The sequence below is a fragment of the Dama dama genome, chromosome 20 (assembly GCF_033118175.1).
Source record: "Dama dama isolate Ldn47 chromosome 20, ASM3311817v1, whole genome shotgun sequence".
NCBI classification, from domain to species: Eukaryota; Metazoa; Chordata; class Mammalia; order Artiodactyla; family Cervidae; genus Dama; species Dama dama.
In genome coordinates this window covers 10,895,248-10,916,566 of record NC_083700.1, presented here as the reverse complement: position 1 = coordinate 10,916,566, position 21,319 = coordinate 10,895,248, and positions in this window count along the sequence as shown.

Genomic DNA, 21,319 nt, shown 5'->3' with positions numbered 1-21,319 from the left:
GTGTGAGCTCTTTGCTGCTCCACTCTTCTCAGGATGAATGAAAAAGGAAGCTGCTTATTCTGAACTCTGATTCTGAGAAGAGAAACACTTGGGAACGTGAAGACTTAGCTGTTCTCTGGGGTGGTTGTCAAGATAAGGAGGAGGGAAAGACTCCTTTCTGGGTAGATTCATAGGAATTTCAGAGAACAGTTGATGATTTCATTCAATAGTGATAGCTCCTCACATGTTATTAAGAAACATTCCTGAAGTGTATCTCATGTTTCATCACCTTATTTCTACCAGTATCTCTCTAAGCTTTCAGATACTGTACAAAAGAATATTCTAGCAGGAGTCATTTATTTAAAATGGGAATGTTCAGTTGACACTGTGCTTGTAATCAAGCCCTGGAATTATTGTTGAGAGATGAGGGGCTTTCTCTCAGCTCTACCCAGACCCAAGCTTCTCTGTGACTTTGTGCAAAATGCTTAGCACAGAAAATTCTTTCTAAGGTTACAAATAAACAAACCAACAAATGTAAACATCCCTGTGTGACGTTAACCCATTTACTACTAGATTTTGTCCTCTTCTCCCCTGCCCTATCCTTTGCCATGGTCTGAGGATGCAAGGACCAGAGTCTTGTCCTTGTCCTGGAGGAAGATCCAAGCTACGGGGAGGTGACAAGCCAGATAACCTAACGCAAGGCTGTGAGGCCTGTTCACACGCAGAGCACAGGTTACCCTAGCAGGTTCCCAAGGAGCTCAGAGAGCCTGCCTTTAAGAAATGTAAGTAGTTTGTTTAAGAACCAACACCAGTAACACCACTTTCTGGAGGGGAGGGATTTCTTTACTTTGTTCGTGTTCCTAGCATCTGTGCCAGTTCTTCACGTCCAGTCAGTGTTCGGTTAGAAAGTGTACTGAACGAATAAGGAATTATAAGAACTAGTGATGCAGTGTGTGTGCTGTGGGCTCACTCACTGTCTGACTCTTGTGCCACCCCATGGATTCTTGGGACTCAGGTAGCTCGCCTGGCTCTTGTGTCCATGGAATTTTCCAGGCAAGAATCCTGGAGTGGGTTGCCATTTCCTCCTCCAGGGTATCTTCCTGACCCAGGGATTGAACCCCCACCTCCTGCAGCTCCCACAGGCAGATTCTTTACTGCTGAACCATCAGGGAATAGGGACATATTAAAAGGATCATATATTTACTTCTCCCTTTAAAATTGCAGTCAGGTCTCACGTGAGAATGAGTTTAAAAAATTTCTGGACTTCCTTTGCAGTTCAGTGGTCAAGAATCCTGCCAATGTAGGGGACGTGATTCAATCCCTGGTCTGGAAAGATTCCACATGCGACTAAGCCTGTGTGCCCCACCTGCTGAAACCCATGTGCTCTAGAGCCTGTGTGCAGCATCAAAGACCCAACACGGCCAAAACCGCAAAAATAAATGTAAAAAAAAATTTTAAAAACTTCCCTTGAAACTGTATCCCCCCATTCTCATAGCTCTGCCCTTCTGTAACTAGGCTTTTAATTTCACATACTGTTTTCATCTCAAAGCCAACTTTTGACTTACTGTGACCAAATTTCTACCTTACCATGCCTCTGAAATTATTCTTGTTTTTAAATTCTTTTTAGTAAATGTCTATTCAATGACTATGACATTCCCAGCCTGGGACTAAAGGTTGGTAAGAGTGGATATGTTCCTGGCTTCACTGAATCCATCTTTGTGGATCCTGGAAGAGTCTACTTAACCTCATGAACCTCTTTCTCTAATGCCAGCCCTAGGAATTAACAGATTTAAGGCCAGATTGCAATATTTAATCTATGGAATTGTATTTTCTCTTGGGGTTTTCTGAAAGCAAAGGTGCTTTCAGATAATCCCACTTATTGGTCATGTAACAAAGAGTATTTGTAACTTAGCTGAAAAGACACACTCTTTTTTTTTAGTGGAAGTACTGCATCTATCACTGAAGTTAGGAACTCACCTTGGTGGATAGTCAGGATCTTGCCTGGGACTTCTTTCCATAGTTGCTCAGAGGTGGTTTTCCATATGAATCATTAGACCCATTTCTTAACAATTCTGTATTAATTTTTTTGGTTTAGATCAGTTTAATGGCTTCTACAGAACTGAAAACCAGTTGCTTAAAATAGCCCCTGGCTTTTTATTTGTTAGCTTAAGCCAGTGATGGAAATACTATTCCAGCTGCTGAGAAGGCTATGAGGAGAGGAAGTCGGCCTTTGGAAGACCATTATACTATCAGTGGACAAATGGTCATGGGAAATGCTAGAGAGGTAGTATAGGACCGTCCACGTAGTGGAAAGATCTTGGGAAACAGTCATCCGTGCACAGGTCTCCGGTTTCTCTGTAGGCTGAAAATGGGGTCCATTTCCCTTGTAAAAAAGGACATGGCACACATGTCATCCCAGGAGCTCACAACAAATGCCAAATTCAAGTGTGTGTGGAAAATTGGGAGAGGATATTGATTTAGATTTGAGAAAGTTGGGCAAGGCACTGACCTCTCATTTCATCCTAGTGCTTTTAGGAGGATACAAGGATACTTGTGAGTTGTGTGGTCAGATACACAGATGAAACATTGTCCACATCTTCTAGGAGTTCATGGAACTTGGGCTAGTAAAATTGGGAAATTTTACTATTTTGTTGCTTACTGTTGGCACCCAAGAAAGTAAACTATTCCCTAGAGGTGGTCAGTATCATTAGCAAGAGACAGATTGAACTCAATACTTGGGGAATCTATTGAGCTTGATAGGCAAACAATTTGATGTCACCACTCAAAAAAGAGACATCGAGGTGCTCTGATATCCTGAAAGAGGATCACTCTGGTGGAAAAAGGAGTATGAGGTTTTCAGTTGCGTCCTGTCCCTTCTGCTTTCTTCTGGGCACAGTTTGCCAGTGCAGCTGCTTCACCAGGGATAAATTTGTGGTTAAAAATGTGGATTTTGGGGGCAGTGAAAATAACTTGTATGATACTGTAATGGTGGATACATGTCATTATAAATTTGTCCAGACTCATTGAATGTACACCACCAAGAGGAAAGCCTAGTGTAACTGGACTTCTCTGGTGTTCCAGCGGTAGAGCATCCGCCTACCAGTGCAGGGGACCTGCCTTTGATCTCTGATCTGGGAAGATTCCACATGCAGCTGAGCCAGCGGGCCACAACTGCTGAGTCTAGAACCCGCGAGCGGCAACTACTGAAGCCTGAGTGCCCTCGAGCCCATGCTCTGCAACAAGAGAAGTCACCGCGGTTAGAAGGCCTTGCACTGCAACTGGAGAGTAGCCCCCAGTCGCTGCGACTAGACAAACCCCGCATGCAGCAACAAAGACCCAGAATATCAAATAAATAAAAAATAAAGCTATGGTTAAAACAAAAAAACCCCTAATGCAACCTATTGACTTTGGGAGGTCAGTATAGGTTCATCAGTTGTAACAAATGGACCACTCTGATGGGGGAGGCAATACATATGTGGGAGTAGGGTCCATATGAGAACTTTATGTATCTTCTGCTTAATCTTGCCATGAGCCTAAAACTGCTCGGAAATAAAGTCTGGCCAAAAAGTATGAACTTCTGCTAAAAGATAAATAAGTGCTGGGAATGTATTAATGAACAACACGGTGATAATAGCTCGTGTTGCTGGGCAGTATTCTTGAAAGTTGCTTAGAGAGTAGATCCTAAAAGTTCTCATCACAAGGGAAAAAAAGGGGTTTTCTCTTTTTTTGTTCTTGTATCTACATGAGATGAAGGATGTTTACTCAACTTATTGTGGTAATCATGTCTCAATACATGCTATTCAACTCATTATGCTGTACACCTTAAACTTATACAGTGCTGTATGTTAATTATAACTCAAAAAAACAAGGAGGAAAAAGAAAGCCTATTAAAAACAAAGCAAAACCAAGCATAATCTTCGTTCTAGACACAGACCTAGCAAGAAAAGAAATAATATAGGCACTTGTGATTCAGAAGAAAGTCTGTACTGTGAAACCTGGATTCCTCAAGGTGTTTCCATGAAGTTTGGCAATCTGATAAGGCTAACGGAAGAGGAGGGTCTGGTGGCCCATTAGCAGGGTGACAGTTGAACATTTGCATGAGTCTACGGCGGTTTAACTTAGTTACAGTTTTGACTCCTTTCAAGTTCCTGTTAATGCTTGTTCTTATTTTCATAAGAATGTGTGACTTTAGGGCGAGTTGACTGGGATAGTTTTTACTGCAGTAAAGAGTTTTTGTTGGAGGATATGCAGTAAAGAATTGTTGGAGGATATGTTGTCTCTGTTATGAGACAAAGAAGCTCTGGGAGTCTAATGTACAGCATGGTGACTGTGTCGTGTACTTGAAACTTGTGAGGCGAGTAGATCTTAAGCTTTATCATCACACACATCAAAAAAAAAGGTAACTATGTCAGATACTGGATGTGTGAACCCGAATGTGATAATCATTTCACAAAGTAGATATGCCGCATTGTCCACTTTAAATATATAACATTTTATTTGTCAATTATACTTTAATAAAGCTGAAAAAACAGTTGTTGAAAACCTACTTGTCTTCTGCCTGTTTACCTACATCTTAACACTTTACTTCTGACCCCAAAGATGAAATCCAGTTTAAAATGAAGCAGGAAAAACTTATCCTGGAGATTTCACTTTTAAGGACCTGTCTTTGACAGGTCAAGGACCTGTCTGTCATTTGGCACTTCTGTTTGGGACAATACTGAAGAATTTGACACCCCAGAACCTACTTCCTGTAATTGAAATGTTAAGATGGTTTTTATTCTATCTTGAGGGAGGTCCTGAAAATAGAGCTGCTCAAATTTTAATTGTGCCTTGGGGCAAGGATGAAAATCACTTGAAGTTTTAATAAAAATGCAGATTCTGATTCAATTGGTCTGAGATAGGGTCTAAAATTCAGCAGTTCTAACAAGCTCCCAAGTGTTGGCTTGGTTTTTCATAGAATTACCTTAGACTGGATGGCTTAAACAGAAATTTATTTTCTCACAGTTCTTAAGGCTGAAAGTCTGTGAGCGAGGTACTCATGTGGTCAGATTCTGGTGAGGGCTTTGGTAGAGAGTGAGTGAGGTCTGGACTCTTCCTCTTCTTATACAGAGAATAACCTCATGATAGGGCTTCTACCCTCAAGACCTCATCTGAACCGATTAACTCGAAGAGGCCCCAACTCCAAAAGCAGCACATTAGGAGTCAGGGTATCAACATATATCAATCTAGGGGAGAACACAATTCAGTCCACAGGTGTTGCTGCTTCTGTTCTGTAGAACAAGACCCTAAAAGAAGCTTTGTGTTTCTATGACAGCTTCAGGGGCCCAAATATGCCTTCAGTTCAGTTCAGTTCAGTCGCTCAGTCATGTCCGACCCTTTGCGACCCCATGAATCGCAGCATGCCAGGCCCCCCTGTCCATCACAAACTCCCGGAGTTTACTCAAACTCATGTCCATCGAGTCGGTGATGCCACCCAACCATCTCATCCTCTGTCATCCCTTTCTCCTCCTGCCCGCAATCCCTCCCAGCATCAGGGTCTTTTCCAATGAGTCAGCTCTTCGCATGAGGTGGCCAAAGTACTGGAGCTTCAGCTTCAGCATCAGTCCTTCCAATGAACACCCAAGACTGATCTCCTTCAGGATGGACTGGTTGGATCTCGTTGCAGTCCAAGGGACTCTCAAGAGTCTTCTCCAACACCACAGTTCAAAAGCATCAATTTTTCGGCACTCAGCTTTCTTCACAGTCCAACTCTCACATGCATACATGACCACTGGAAAAACCATAGCCTTGACCAGACGGACCTTTGTTGGCAAAGTAATGTCTCTGCTTTTTAACACTAAGATAATTGGTCCAGGAGATTTGTTGAGATCTAAATTTCATGAATATAGTTAGAAAGGTCGGGGCTTCCCAGGCGGCCCAGTGGCAGGCAGGATCTGCCTGCCAGTGCAGGAGACATGGATTTGATCATGGGCCCAGGAAGATCCCACATGCTTCCTGGCAGCTAAGCCCTCACCTCAACTATTGAGCCTACACGTGGCAACTACTGAAGCCCTTGTATTCCAGAGCTTGTACTTCACAGGAAGAGAAGTCACCCCATCGAGAAGCTCTTGCATCACAACTAGAGAGTAAACCCTGCTGGTCGCAAAGAGAGAAGGCCAGCACACAGCAACCAAGATCCAGCACAGGCAAAAAGAAAATAAATAAAATTAAATAGAAAAGTTAAAATGTTTTTTTTAAAAAAATATAGCTTGGTAAACTCATTGTTATTTATATTATAGAGCTGCGCCATCTACATCAAATTGTCATTTATGGGACTCTTAAATGACATGTTGTGGTTTAGCCTTATGTGTAGAGTTTATGCAAACCAATTCAATGGACCACATAACTGACCCAGAGAGACATGTATAATGACCTAAAAAGAGCCAAGCTGATTAGACTTTATCACTAGAGGCCATAGAAATTAAAGGAACAGTTTACAATATAAAGTATCTGACCATAAATTCTTGCCAATATGATCAATAGAACAGAGGAAATTCAAGAGTTTTACCGTGTGTAGAGGCTCATATAAGCTTCCTTAATGTATTAGTACTTCAATACTTATATTAATTGCTATGCTGTAGTCCTCTTTGCACTTCCTGGGTGGCTCAGTGGTAATGATGCTAATTCTGCCTGTCAATGCAGGAGATGCAGGAGCTGCTGGTTCCATCCCTGGGTTGGGAAGATTTCCTGGAGAAGCAAATGGCAGCCCACTCCATATTCTTGCCTGGAAAATTCCATGACAGAGGAGCCTGGCTGGCTATAGTCCATGGGGGTCACAAAGAGTCAGACCTAACCGAGCACTCACACACAAATCATAGCCTTCTTCATGGGTCACAGCCTTGTTGTTGTGATGGGGCTTGCATAACTCAACAAAGCTATGAGCCATGCCACTCAAGCTAAATGAGTCATAGTGAAGAGTTCTGACAAAACTTGGTCCACTAGAGAGGGAAACGGAAAACCACTCCAGTATTCTTGCTGATAGAACCTGATGAACAATATGAAAAGACAAAAAGATATGACACTGGAAGATGAGCCCCCCCAGGTCGGAAGATATGCAACATGCTATTGGGGACGAGTAGAGGATAATTACTAATAAATCCAGGAACAATGAAATGGCTGGGGCAAAGTGGAAACATGGCTCAGTTGTAGATGTATCTGGTGGTGAAAGTAAACTCCAATGCGGTAAAAAATGATATTGCATAGGAACCTGGAGTGTTAGGTCTATGAATCAAGGTAAATTGGACGTGGTCAAGTAGGAGATGGCAAGAGCGAACATCAACATCTTAGGAATCAGTGAACTAAAATGGACAGGAGTGTGAGAATTTAATTCAGATGACCATTATATCTACTATTGTGGGCAAGAATCCCATAGAAGAAATGAAGTAGCCCATATAGTCAACAGAAGGGTCCAAAATGGAGTACTTGGATACAGTTTAAAAAACAACAGAATGATCTCTGTTCTTTTCCAAGGCAGACCATTCAGTATCACAGTAATCCAAGTCCATGTCCAGCCACTAATGCTGAAGAAGCTGAAGGTGACTGGTTCTATGAAGACCTACAGGACCTTCTAAAACTAACATCAAAAAGTGACGTCCTTTCATTATAGGGGATTGGAATGCAAAAGTAGAAAGTCAAGGGATACACAGAGTAACAGGTAAGTTTGACCCTGGAGTACAAAATGAAACAGGGCAAAGGCTAACAGAGTTCTGACAAGAGAACACGCTGGTCATAGCAATCACCCTTTTCCAACAACCCAAGAGACTCTACATATGGACATCATCAGATGGTCAAGGGATTCGATCTGGTAGACAGAATGCCTGAAGAACTACAGACAGAGTTTCAAAACACTGTACGGGAGGCAGTGACCAAAACCATCTCAAAGAAAAAGGAATTTACTCACAGAATGAGTGCAGCGAGAAATTTGCCTCTCAAGAAGACAAAGTGGTTGTCTGAGGAGGCTTTACAAAGAGCTGAGAAAAGAAGTAAAAGGCAAGGGAGAAAGGGAAAGATATACCCAATTGAACACAGAGTTCCAGAAAATAGCAAGGAGAGATAAGAAAGCCTTCTTCAATGACCAATGCAAAGAAATAGAGGATAAAAAAAAAGCTATAGGATGGGAGAGACAAGAGATCTCTTCAAGAAAATTGGAGATATCCAGGGAACATTTCATGTAAGGAAGGACACAATAAAGAACAGAAATGGTAAGGACCTAAGCAGAAGCAGGACAGATTAAGAAGAGATAGCAAGAATACACAGAGGAACTACACAAAAAAGGTCTTAACGACCTGGATAACCACGATGGTGTGGTCATTCACCTAGAACGGTACATTCTGGAGTGTGAAGTCAGGTGGGCCTTAGGAAGCATTACTATTAACAAAGCTAGTGGAGGTGACAGAATTCCAGCTGAGCTATTTAAAAATCATAAAAGTTAAAGTGCTGCACTCAGTGTGTGAGCAAATTTGGAAAACTCAGCAGTGGCTACAGGACTAGAAAGGGTCAGTTTTCATTTCAATCCCAAAGAAGCAAGTAAGGAAGGAAGTGTTAGTCATTCAGTTGTGTCTGACTGTCTGTGATCCCATGGACTGTAGCCCACTAGGCTCCTTTGTCCATGGAATTCTCCAGGCAAGAATAATGGAGTGGGTTAACATTCCCTTCTCCAGGGGGTCTTCCCAACCCAGGGATCTAACCCAGGTCTCCCACATTGCAGGAAGATTCTTTATCGTCTGAGCTACAGGGAGGAACCATGCCAATGAATGTATACCTTACTGTACAACTGTGCTCATTTCACATTCTACCAAGGTTATGCCCCAAATCCTTCAAGCTAGACTTAAGTAGTATGTGAACCAAGAATTTCCAGATTACAAGCTGGATTTCAAAGAGGCAGAGGAACCAGAGATCAGATTGCCAGCATTCACTGAATTATGGAGAAAGCAAGGGAGTTCCAGAAAAACATCTACTTCTGCTTCACTGACTATGCTAAAGCCTTTGACTGTGTTGTACAGTCACTCAGTCGTATCTAGCTCTTTGTGACCCCGTGAACTGCAGCACTCCAGGCTTCCCTGTCCTTCACCATCTCCCAGGTCTTGCTCAAACTCATGTCCATTGAGTGAGTGATGCCATCCAACCATCTCCTTCTCTGTTGTCTCCTTCTCCTCCTGCTTTCAATCTTTCCCAGCATCAGAGTCTTTTCTGAGTCAGTTCTTTGCATCAGGTGGCCAGACTATCGGAGCTTCAGTTTCAGCATCAGTCCTTCTAATGAAAAGTCAAGATTGATTTCTTTTAGGATTGACTGGTTTGATCCCCTTGCAACCAAGGGAATCTCAAGAGTCTTCTCCAACACCACAGTTCAAAAGCACCAACTCTTCAGTGCTCAACCTTCTTTATGGTCCAAAGTTCACATCCATACATGACTACTGGAAAAACCATAGCTTTGACTATACAGATCTTTGTTGGCAAAGTAATATCTCTGCTTTTTAATATGCTGTCTATATTTGTCATAACTTTTCTTCCAAGGAGCAACTGTCCTTTAATTTCATGGCTGCAGTCACCATCTGCAGTGATTTTGGAGCCCAAGAAAATAAAATCTGTCACTGTTTCCATTGTTTCCCCAGCTATTTGCCATGAAGTGATGGGACCAGATGCCATGATCTTCGTTTTTTGTGGATCACAACAAACTGTGGGAAATTCTTAAAGAGATGGGAGTACTAGAGCACTTTACTGGTCTCCTGAGAAGCCTGTATGTGAGTCAAGAAGAAACAGGACATGGAACAACAGACTGATTCAAAATTGGGAAAGGAGTACATCAAGGTTGTATATTGTCACCCTGCTTATTTAACCTAAAGGCAGAGTATATCATGTGAAATGCTGAGATGGATGAATCACAAGCTGGAATCAAGGTTACCTGGAGAAATATCAACAACCGCAGAAATGCAGATGTACTGCTTTAATGGCAGAAAGTGAAGAGGAACTAAAGAGCTTCTTGATGAAGGTGGAAGAAGAGAGTGAAAAAGTTGGCTTGAAACTCAAAACAACAACAACAACAACAACAACAACAACAAAACAGCTAAGGTCATGTCATCTGGTCCCAACATTTAATGGCAAATAGAAGGGGGGAAAGTGGAAGCAGTGCCAGATTTTATTTTCTTGGGCTCCAAAATCATTGCATATGGTGACTACAGCCTTGAAATTAAAAGACGCTTGCTCTTTTAATTGTGAAGAGATGGAGCCACATCCCAGTTGTGGATGTGACTGGTGATAGAAGCAAAGTCTGATGCTGTAAAGAGCAATATTGCATAGGAACATGGAATGTTAGGTCCATGAATCAAGGCAAGTTGGAAGTGGTCAAAAGGAGATGGCAACAGTGAATGTCGACATTCTAGGAATCAGCAAACTAAAATGGATAGAAATGGGTGAATTTAACTCAGGTGACCATTATGTCTACTACTGTGGGCAGGAATCCCTTAGAAGAGTGGAGTAGCCATAATGGTCAACAAAAGAATCTGAAATGCAGTACTTGGATGCAATCTCAGAAATGACAGCATGATCTCTGTTCGTTTGCAAGGCAAACCATTCAATATCACAGTAATCCAAGTCTATGCCCCAACCAGTAATGCTGAAGGAGCTGTAGTTGAACGGTTCTATGAAGACCTACAAGACCTTTTAGAACTAACACCCAGCAAATATGTCATTTTCATTATAGGGGACTGGGATGCAAAAGTAGAAACACCTGGAGTAACAGGCAAATTTGGCCTTGGAGTACAGAATGAAGCAGGGCAAAGGCTAATAGAGTTTTGCCAAGAGAACACACTGGTCACAGCAAACAACCTCTTCCAACAACACAAGAGAAGATTCTACATACAGACATCACCAGATGGTCAACACCAAAATCAGATTGATTATATTCTTTGTAGCCAAAGATGGAGAAGCTCTATACAGTCAGCAAAAACAAGACCAGGAGCTGACTATGGCTCCGACCATGAACTCCTTATTGCCAAATTCAGACTTAAATAGAAGAAAGTAGGGAAAACCACCAGACCATTCAGGTATGACTTAAATCAAATCCCTTATGACTATACAGTGGAAGTGAGAAATAGATTTAAGGGACTAGATCTGATAGACAGAGTGCCTGAAGAACTATGGACAGAGGTTCGTGATATTGTACAGGAGACAGGGATCAAGACCATCCCCATGGAAAAAAAAATGCAAAAAGGCAAAATGGTTGTCTGAGGAGGCCTTACAAATAGCTGTGAAAAGAAGAGAAGTGAAAAGCAAAGGAGAAAAGGAAAGGTATTCCCATTTGAATGCAGAGTTCCAAAGAATAGCCAGGAGAGATAAGAAAGCCTTCCTCAGTGATCAATGAAAAGAAATAGAGGAAAACAACAGAATGGGAAAGACTAGAGATCTCGTCAAGAAAATTAGAGATTCCACGCAAAGGTGGGTTCGATAAAGGACAGAAATGGTATGGACCTAATAGAAGCAGAAGACATTAAGAAGAGGGGACAAGAATACACAGAACTGTACAAAAAAGATCTTCAAGACCCAGATAATCACGATGGTGTGATCACTCACCTAGAGCCAGACATCCTGGAAGATGAAGTCAAGTGAGCCTTAGGGTTAATCACTATGGACAAAGCTAGTGAAGGTGATGGAATTCCAGTTGAGCTATTTCAAATCCTAAAAGATGAGCTGTGAAAGTGCTGCACTCAATATGCCAGCAAATTTGGAAAACTCAGCAGTGGCCACAGGACTGGAAAATGTCAGTTTTCATTTCAATTCCAAAGAAAGGCAATCCCAAAGAATGTTCAAACTACCACACAATTGCACTCATCTCACACGCTAGTAAAGTAATGCTCAAAATTCTCCAAGCCAGGCTTCAGCAATACATGAACCGTGAACTCCCAGATGTTCAAGCTGGTTTTAGAAAAGAAAGAGGAACCAGAGATCAAATTGCCAACATCTGCTGGATCATTGAAAAAGCAAAAGAGTTCCAGAAAAAGATCTATTTCTGCTTTATTGACTATACCAAAGCTTTTGACTGTGTGGATCACAATAAACTGGAAAATTCTGAAAGAGATGGGAATACCAGACCACCTGACCTGCCTCTTGAGAAACCTATATGCAGGTCAGGAAGCAACAGTTAGAACTGGACATGGAACAACAGACTGGTTCCCAATAGGAAAAGGAGTATGTCAAGGCTGTTTATTGTCACCCTGCTTATTTAACTTATATGCAGAGTACCTCACAAGAAACGCTGGGTTGGAAGAAGCACAAGCCTAAATCAAGATTGCCGGGAGAAATATCAATAACCTCAGGTATGCAGATGACACCACCCTTATGGCAGAAAGTGAAGAGGAACTAAAAAGCCTCTTGATGAGAGTGAAAGAGGAGACTGAAGAAGTTGGCTTAAAGCTCAACATTCAGAAAACTAAGATCATGGCATCTGGTCCCATCACTTCATGGCAAATAGATGGGGAGACAGTGGAATCAGTGTCAGACTTAATTTTTTGGGGCTCCAAAATCACTGCAGACGGTGATTGGAGCCATGAAATTAAAAGACACTTACTCCTTGGAAGGAAAGTTATGACCAACCTAGATAGCATATTAAAAAGCAGAGACATTACTTTGCCAGGAAAGGTCTGTCTAGTCAAGGCTATGGTTTTTCCAGTGATCGTGTATGGATGTGAGAGTTGGATTCTGAAGAAAGCTGAGCACCGAAGAATTGATTCTTTTGAACTGTGGTGTTGGAGAAGACTCTTGAGAGTCCCTTGGGCTGCAAGGAGATCCAACCAGTCCATCCTGAAGGAGATCAGTCCTGGGTGTTCATTGGAAGGACTGACGCTGAAGCTGAGCTCCAGTACTTTGGCCACCTCATGCAAAGAGATGACTCATTGGAAAAGACCCTGATGCTGGGAGGGATTGGGGGCAGGAGGAGAAGAGGACGACAGAGCATGAGATGGCTGGATGGCATCATCAACTCGATGGACATTAGTTTGAGTAAGCTCCGGGAGCTTTGTGATGGACAGGTAGGCCTGGCATGCTGCGATTCATGGAGTCACAAAGAGTTGGACATGACTGAGACTGAACTGAACTGAACTGAGCTATATTTATATATGATATCACCATAGTTTGGTCTCAGGTCAAACAATAGGGAGGGAACACAGCCCCGCCCATCAACAGAAAACTGGATTAAAGATTTACTGAGCATGGCCCCGCCCATCAGAACAAGATCCAGTTTCTGCAACAGTCAGTCTCTCCCATTAGGAAGCTTCCACAAGCCTCTTATCCTTATGCATCAGAGGGCAGACAGAATGAAAACCAGAATTCCAGAAAACTAATCAAACTGATCACATGGACCACAGCCTTGTCTAACTCAATGAAAGTATGAGCCATGCCATGTGGGGCCACCCAAGACGGACGGGTCATGGTGGAGAGTTCTGACAAAGCGTGGTCCACTGGAGAAGGGAATGGCAATCCGCTTCAGTATTCTTGCCTTGAGAACCCCATGAACAGTATGAAAAGGCAATCAGATGTGACACTGAAAGATGAACTCTCCAGGTCAGTAGTGCACAATATGTTACTGGAGAAGAGTGGAGAAATAACTCCAGAAAACATAAAGAGACAGAGCCAAAGCAAAAACAACACCCAGCTGTAGATGTGACTGGTGATGGGAGTAAAGTCCGATGCTTTAAAGAACAATATTGCATAGGTACCTGGAATGTTAGGTCCATGAATCAAGGTAAATTGGAAGTGGTCAAACAAGAGATGGCAAGAAATCGACATTTTAGGAATTAGTGAACTAAAATGGAGTGGAATGGGTGAATTTAACTCAACTTACCATTATATCTAATACTAAAGGCAAGAATCCCTTAGAAAAAAATGGAGAAGCCTTCATAGTCAACAAAAGAGCCCAAAATGCAGTTCTTGGATGCAGTCTCCAAAACGACAGAAAGATCTCTGTTTGTTTCCAAGGCAAGTCATTCAATATCACAGTAATCCAAGTCTATGCCCTGACCAATAATGCTGAAGAAGCTGAAGTTGAATTGTTCTACGAAGACCTTCTAGAATCTTCTAGAACTAACACCCCAAAAAGATGTCCTTTTCATTATAGGGAACTGGGATGCAAAAGTAGGATGTCAAGAAACACCTGGAGTAACAGGCAAATTTGGCCTTGGAGTACAAAATGAAGCAGGGCAAAGGCTAACAGAGTTTTGCCAAGAGAACGCACTGGTCATAACAAACACCCTCTTCCAACAACACAAGAGAAGATTCTACATACGGACATCACCAGGTGGTCAATACCGAAATCAGATTGATTATATTCTTTGTAGCCAAAGATGGAGAAGCTCTATACAGTCAGCAAAAACAAGACCAGGAGCTGACTGTGGCTCCGATCATGAACTCCTTATTGCCAAATTCAGACTTAAATTGAAGATAGTAGGGAAAACCATTAGGCCATTCAAGTATGACCTAAATCAAATCCCTTACGATTATACAGTGGAAGTGAGAAATAGATTCAACGGGTAGATCTGATAGATGGAGTGCCTGAAGATCTATGGATGGAGGTTCATGACATTGTACAGGAGACAGGGATCAAGACCATCCCCAAGAAAAAGAAATGTAAAAAGGCAAAATGGTTGTCTGAGGAGGACTTACAAACAGCTGTGAAAAGAAGAGAAGTGAAAGGCCAAGGAGAAAAGGAAAGACAGACCCATTTGAATGTAGAGTTCCAAAGAACAGCAAGGAGAGATAAGAAAGACTTCTTCAGTGACCAATGCAAAGAAATAGGAGAAACAATAGTATGGGGAAGACTGGAGGTCTCTTCAAGAAAATTAGAGATACTAGGGAATATTTCATGCAAGATGGGCACAATAAAGGACAGAAATGGTATAGACCTAACAGAAACAGAAGATATTAAGAAAAGGTGGCAAGAATACACAGAAGAACTCTACAAAAAAGATCTTCATGACTCAGATAACCACGATGGTGTGATCACCCACCTAGAGCCAAACATCCTGGAAATGTGAAGTCAAGTAGACCTTAGGAAGCATCACTACGAACAAAGCTAGTGGAGGTGATGGAATTCCAGCTGAGTTATTTCAAAAGCTAAAAGATGATGCTGTGAAAGTGCTGCATTCAATATGCCAGCAAATTTGGAAAACTCAGCAGTGGCCACAGGACTGGAAAAGGTCAATTTTCATTACAATTTCAAAGAAAGGCAATGCCAAAGAATGTTTAAACTACTGCACAGTTGCACTCATCTCACACGCTAGCAAAGTATTGCTCAAAATTCTCCAAGCCAGGCTTCAACAATACGTGAAACGTGAACTTCCAGATGTTCAAGCTGGTTTTAGAAAAGGCAGAGGAACCAGAGATCAAATTGTCAACATCTGCTGGATCATCGAAAAAGCAAGAAAGTTCCAGAAAAAGATCTATTTCTGCTTTATTGACTATACCGAAACCTTTGACTGTGTGGATCACAATAAACTGTGGAAAATTCTTTAAGAGATGGGAATACCAGACCACCTGACCTGCCTCCTGAGAAATCCGTATGCAAGTCAAGAAGCAACAGTTAGAACTGGACATGGAACAGACTGGTTACAAATAGGGAAAGGAGTACGTCAAGGCTGTATATTGTCACCCTGCTTATTTAACTTATATGCAGAGTACATCATGAGAAACGCTGGACTGGAGGAAGCACAAGCTGGAATCAAGATTGCTGGGAGAAATATCTATAACCTCAGATATGCAGATGACACCATCCTTCTGGCAGAAAGTGAAGAAGAAATAAAGAGCCTCTTGATGAACATGAAAGAGGAGAGTGAAAAAGTTGTCTTAAAACTCAATATTCATTGTGAAGTAATTAGCCTCTAATTAGCAACTAATAAAAACAAAAAACCTCAATATTAAAAAAACTAAGATCATGTCATTGGTCCCATCACTTCATGGCAAATAGATGGGGAAACAGTGGAACCAGTGAGAGACTTTATTTTCTTGGGCTCCATAATCAGTGCAAAATCACTGCAGATGGTGAACTGCAACTCTGAAATTAAAAGACGCTTGCTCCCTGGAAGAAAAGCTATGACCAACCAAGACAGCATATTAAAAAGCAGAGACATTAGTTTGCCAGCAAAGATCTGTCTAGTCAAATTATGTTTTTTTCAGTAGTCATGTATGGATGTGAGAGTTGGACTATAAGGAAAGCTGAGCTCCAAAGAATTGACGCTTTTTCACTGTGGCGTTGGAGAAGACTCTTAAGAGTCCCTTGAACTGCAAGGAGATCCAACTCGATGGACCTGAGTTTGAGCAAGCTCCAGGAGTTGGTGATGGACAGGGAAGCCTGGCGTGCTGCAGTGCATGGGATCTCAAAGAGTCAGACATGACTGAGTGACTGAACTACAATATATATATATATATATAAAAGTAGACATCACCACTTTGCTGACAAAGTCCGTATAGTTTTCCAGTAGTTATGTACAGATGTGAGAATTGGATCATAAAGAAGACCGAGTGCCAAATAATTGATGCCTTTAAAATTGTGGTGCTGGAGAGGACTCTGCAAAGTATCTTGGGGTGCAAGGAGATCAGACAAGTCAACCCGAAAGGAAATTAACCTTGAACATTCACTGGAAAGGCTGATGCTGGAAGCTGAAATTCCAATGCTTTGCCCAACTAACATGAAGAGATGACTCACTGGAAATGATCCTGATGCTGGGAAAGACTGAAGGCAAAGGAGAAGGGGTAAGATGGCATCATTGACTCAATGGACATGAGTTTGAGTAAATTCTGGGAGACAGTGGAGGACAGAGGAGCCTGGCATGCTGCAGTCCATGGGGTTGCAAAGAGTCAGACACAACTTAGTGACTGAGTAACATGTGTATAGAGTGAAAGTAACCTACCATCATATACCAGGAATTTGAATATACCAATAAATGCCTTCTCAAGTTTCTTTATGAAAGTCCTTGCAATTACTATGCAGTCTTTGAGGTCATAATGATCTTGTGGTTGATGCTGCTGGAAGCTTCCTTATGTGTGTCCAGTGTTTTCCACTCATTTAGTCACTCAACAAATATTTGTTGAGTATCTTCTATGTGTCAGGAACTATGCTAGGTATTGGTGATATGGCAATGAATGCTACAGATGTGGTCTTTGTTCACAGATATTGATCACAGAATAGTGAATGTAATGAATGTAATGAAGGAGTGATGGGACCTTATAGTAGGAACCTAACCGAGAGGAGCCAACTTGGAAGGTTTACTTTGATAAAAATGTCATTTTAGCTCCATGGAAAAACTTCTGCTTGAAAACATGGGACACAAAAACTCTTTGACCAGATAGAGCCTCTCTTTCTCTTCAGTTAGGAAACTGTGTCCAAATAATTGTTAAAAGTGAGTGTTAAAATCATGGGACTGAAAAAAAAAAAAAATAAAATCATGGGACTTTAGGATGTTGTCAGTAGGTTTCCCTGAGAAATGAGGGAGTTACTTTATTCAAGTCAGCAATGGTAACTAAAATAAAAGTTTTAAACAAATAAACCTTTTGGTTTAAGAATAAAATTAAAAAGAGAGAGGGAAAGAAGATAATACCTAGGAATAAACTTATCCTAGGAAGTGAAAGACATATACTCTGAAAACCATAAAACACTGATGAAGGAAATTGAAGATAGTACAAATAAATGGAAAGTTATCCCATGTTCATAGAACAGAAGACTTCTTAAAAATTAATTAATTAATTTTAATTGTAGGATAATTACTTTACAACATTTTGATGGCTTCTGCCATACATCAACATGAATCGGCCGTAAGCATACATGTGTCCCCCCTCATCCTAACCCACCTCCCTCCCCATCCTATCCCTGTGGGTTGTCCCAGAGCACCGACTTTGGTTGCCCTGCTTCATGCATGGAACTTGCACTGGCCATTTGTTTTACATATGGTAATGTACATGTTTCAAAGCTATTCTCTCAAATCATCCCACCTTCATCTTCTCCCACTGAATCCAAAAGAATGGAATAATTAATATTGTTAAAATGTCCATACAACTCAAAACAGTCTACAGGTTTAATGCAATCCCTATCAAAATAGACATGACATTTTTCACAGAACTAGAAAAATAATCCTGAAATATATATGCAACTACAAAATACCCTGAGTAGTCAAATCAATCTTGAAAAAAAGAACAATGCTGAATGTATCATTCTCCTTTACTTCAGACTATGACTACAAAGCTACAGTAATCAAAACAGTATGTGTCTGGTATGGTAGTAAAAAACAGGCATAGAATAGAGAGTCCAGATATAAACTCATGCACTTATGGGCAATTAATTTATGATAAAGGAAGTAAGGGGAAAAGACAACCTCTTCACTATGTGGTGTTAGGAATATTAGCTACATGTAAAAGAATGAAATTAGAACACTTATATCATGTACAAAAATAAACTCAAAATGGAATAAAGACCTAAATGTAGAAACAGAAACCATAAAACTCCTAGAGGAAAACAGTATGCTTTTTGACATAGGTCTTAGCAGTATCTTTTTGGGTCTGCCCCTCAGGCAAGGGAAACAAAAGCAAAAATAAGCAAATGGGATCTAGCCAAACTTAAATGCTTTAGCATAGCAAAGGAAACTGTTAACAAAATGAAAAGGCAGTCTACTGAATGGGAGAAGCTGTTTGCAAATGATATGTTTGATAAGGGGTTGATTTCTAAAATATATAAAGAACTAATACAACTCAATATAAAAAACTCAGTTAAAAAATAGAGGACCTGAATAGGCATTTTCCCAAAGAAAACATACAAATGATCTACAGGCACATAAAATGATGCTCATCATCATTAATCATCAGAGAAATGCGAATTAAAATCACAATGAAATATCACCTCAAACCAGTCAAAATGGCCATCATCAAAAAGAACACAAGTAACAAATGTTGGCAAAGGTGTGGATAAAAAGGAACTCCTGCATATTGTGGGAATGTAAATTGGTGCAGCCATTGTAGAAATCAGTATGGAGTTTCCTCAAAAAACTAAAAATAGAACTACCATAGAACCCAGCAATACCATTCCTAAACATATACACCCCCACCCCAAAATGAAAACACTAATTTGAAAAGGTACATGCACCTCAATGTTCTTCTGAAAGTCTGAGAAAGTGAAAGTGTTAGTCACTCAGTCATATCCAGCTCTTTGCAACCCCATTGACTGTAACCCGCCAGGCTCCTCTGTCTATAAAATTCTCCAGGCAAGTATACTGGAGTGGGTAGACATTCTCTTCTCCAGGGTATCTTCCTGACTAAAGGATCAGACTCAGTTCTTATCAGTATTATTTACAGTTTCCAAATATGAAAGTGACCTAAGTGTCTGTCAACAGATGAATGGATAAAGAAGATGTGAGATACACATACATACACACACACAATGGAATTCTACTCAGTCATAAAAAATAATAAAATTTTTCATTTGTGACAACATGGGTGGTTGGAAGGTATCATGCTAAGTGAAGTAAGTCAGACAGAGAAAGATAAATACTGTATGATATCACTTATATGTGAAATCTAAAAAACAGAACAAGCTAGTGAATATAATAAAAAAAGAAACAGATGCACAGACGTAGAGAAAAAACTAGTGGTTACCAGTGAGAAGGAAGAAGGAGGGGCAAAATGGGGGTAGGGAATTAAGAGGAACAAACTACTATGTATAAAATAAATAAGCTACAAAGATATATTGTACAACATAAGGAGTATAGCCAAAATTTTATAACAACTATATGTGAAATATAACCTTTGATATTATGAATCACTAATATTGTGAAACTAATATAATATTGTAAGGCAACTATTCTTCAATTAAAAAAGAGAAAGAGACTGAAATTTTGCCATTTGATAATATAACCAATATATTGGATAGCAATATAACCAATATTTTGTAATGACTGTAAATGGAAACTAACTTTAGAAAATGGTGTGAAAATTAAAAAAACTTCAAACCCAAAATCAAAATAAAAAAAAAATAAATGAATAAAAACTCTCTTTGGAAATTTAAAGTGAGGGAGAATTAGAGCATCTAATGTGCCCTGCTGATATATGTATCTATATTGTTATAGCCATGCTTTCTGGGAAACAAACTCACTCAGAAGGACAACGCAGATAGTGGAGTGCAGTTTATTACACCGGCGGGCCCGAGGCAGAGTCTCCTCTTAGCCAAGGACCCCGACCAGCATTTGTGAAAATCTTTTATACCCCATGTGTACGTGTCCAAACCCACCAGCCCAAATCCCTTGAGGCTTACAAAGGAAGGGTAAATACAAGCACAATAACCTCATCATTCACGTGTTATGTGTTCAAACAGTTAATAATCAATAAGCCCGTGGTTACATTCCAACCAGTTAATAACCAATAAGCCTGTGGTTACATTCCGATAGATACTGTCCGGAGGCAGGGGTGATTAGTGTCTGTTTTCTCTTAGGATCTTCAAGATTCCCCTGCCCAGAGGGGGTCTTATCCTTCCGTTGTCCTTCCCACAGGCGCAAAGCACAGAGTTCAGAGTCCATTGGAGAGGCGGCCTAGCACGATCAGCACGGACAGGCCTGAGATGGAGTCCAGGCCCTATGAATTCCTTCTTCAATATAACAATTGCTCAAAACTAAAAGAAAGAGAGGCTTCCCCTGTGACTCCATGGTAAAGAACCCGCCCTCAATGCAAGAGCTGCAGGAAACTCGAGTTCAATCCCTGGGTCAGGAAGATGCCCTGGAGGAGGGCATGACAAGCCACTCCAGTATTCTTGCCTGGAGAATCCCAAGGGCAGAGGAGCCTGGCAGGCTACAGTTCAGAGCCGCAGAGTCGGACTGAAGCCACTTAGCATGCATGCAAAGGAAAGAGAGACTATGGAAATCCCTCATGCTTAGACCACAGAATCCATACTTGTTTCTCCTCAGCTTCTATGGTTCTTCCTGAGGGCAAGATTTTTGCCTTGCAAAAGCTTATAAATAAATGATAAAACAGTGTGTACTGTTTGAGGAAATCCTGAGTTAAGAATTGTTAGTTCAGAATTTTCTTTTCCTTGAATTTGTAACAAGCCACATGGAAATCCTATTTTCCAGAATTTCTGGAAAGATGGGAGAGTCAATTCCTAGGTAGGTCAATAAGAAGTCTGGAGTCCCAGAGGAGGAGAGAGGAGTCTGGAGTTCTCAAAGAGGAGAAAGGACAGACTTTTTTTCCCTTTAAGTCCAGAGCTGATGATTACACAACAAAACAACTCAGCTTAAACTCTGTACTAAGGATTATGTAACAACAATGGATCCAGCTCGAG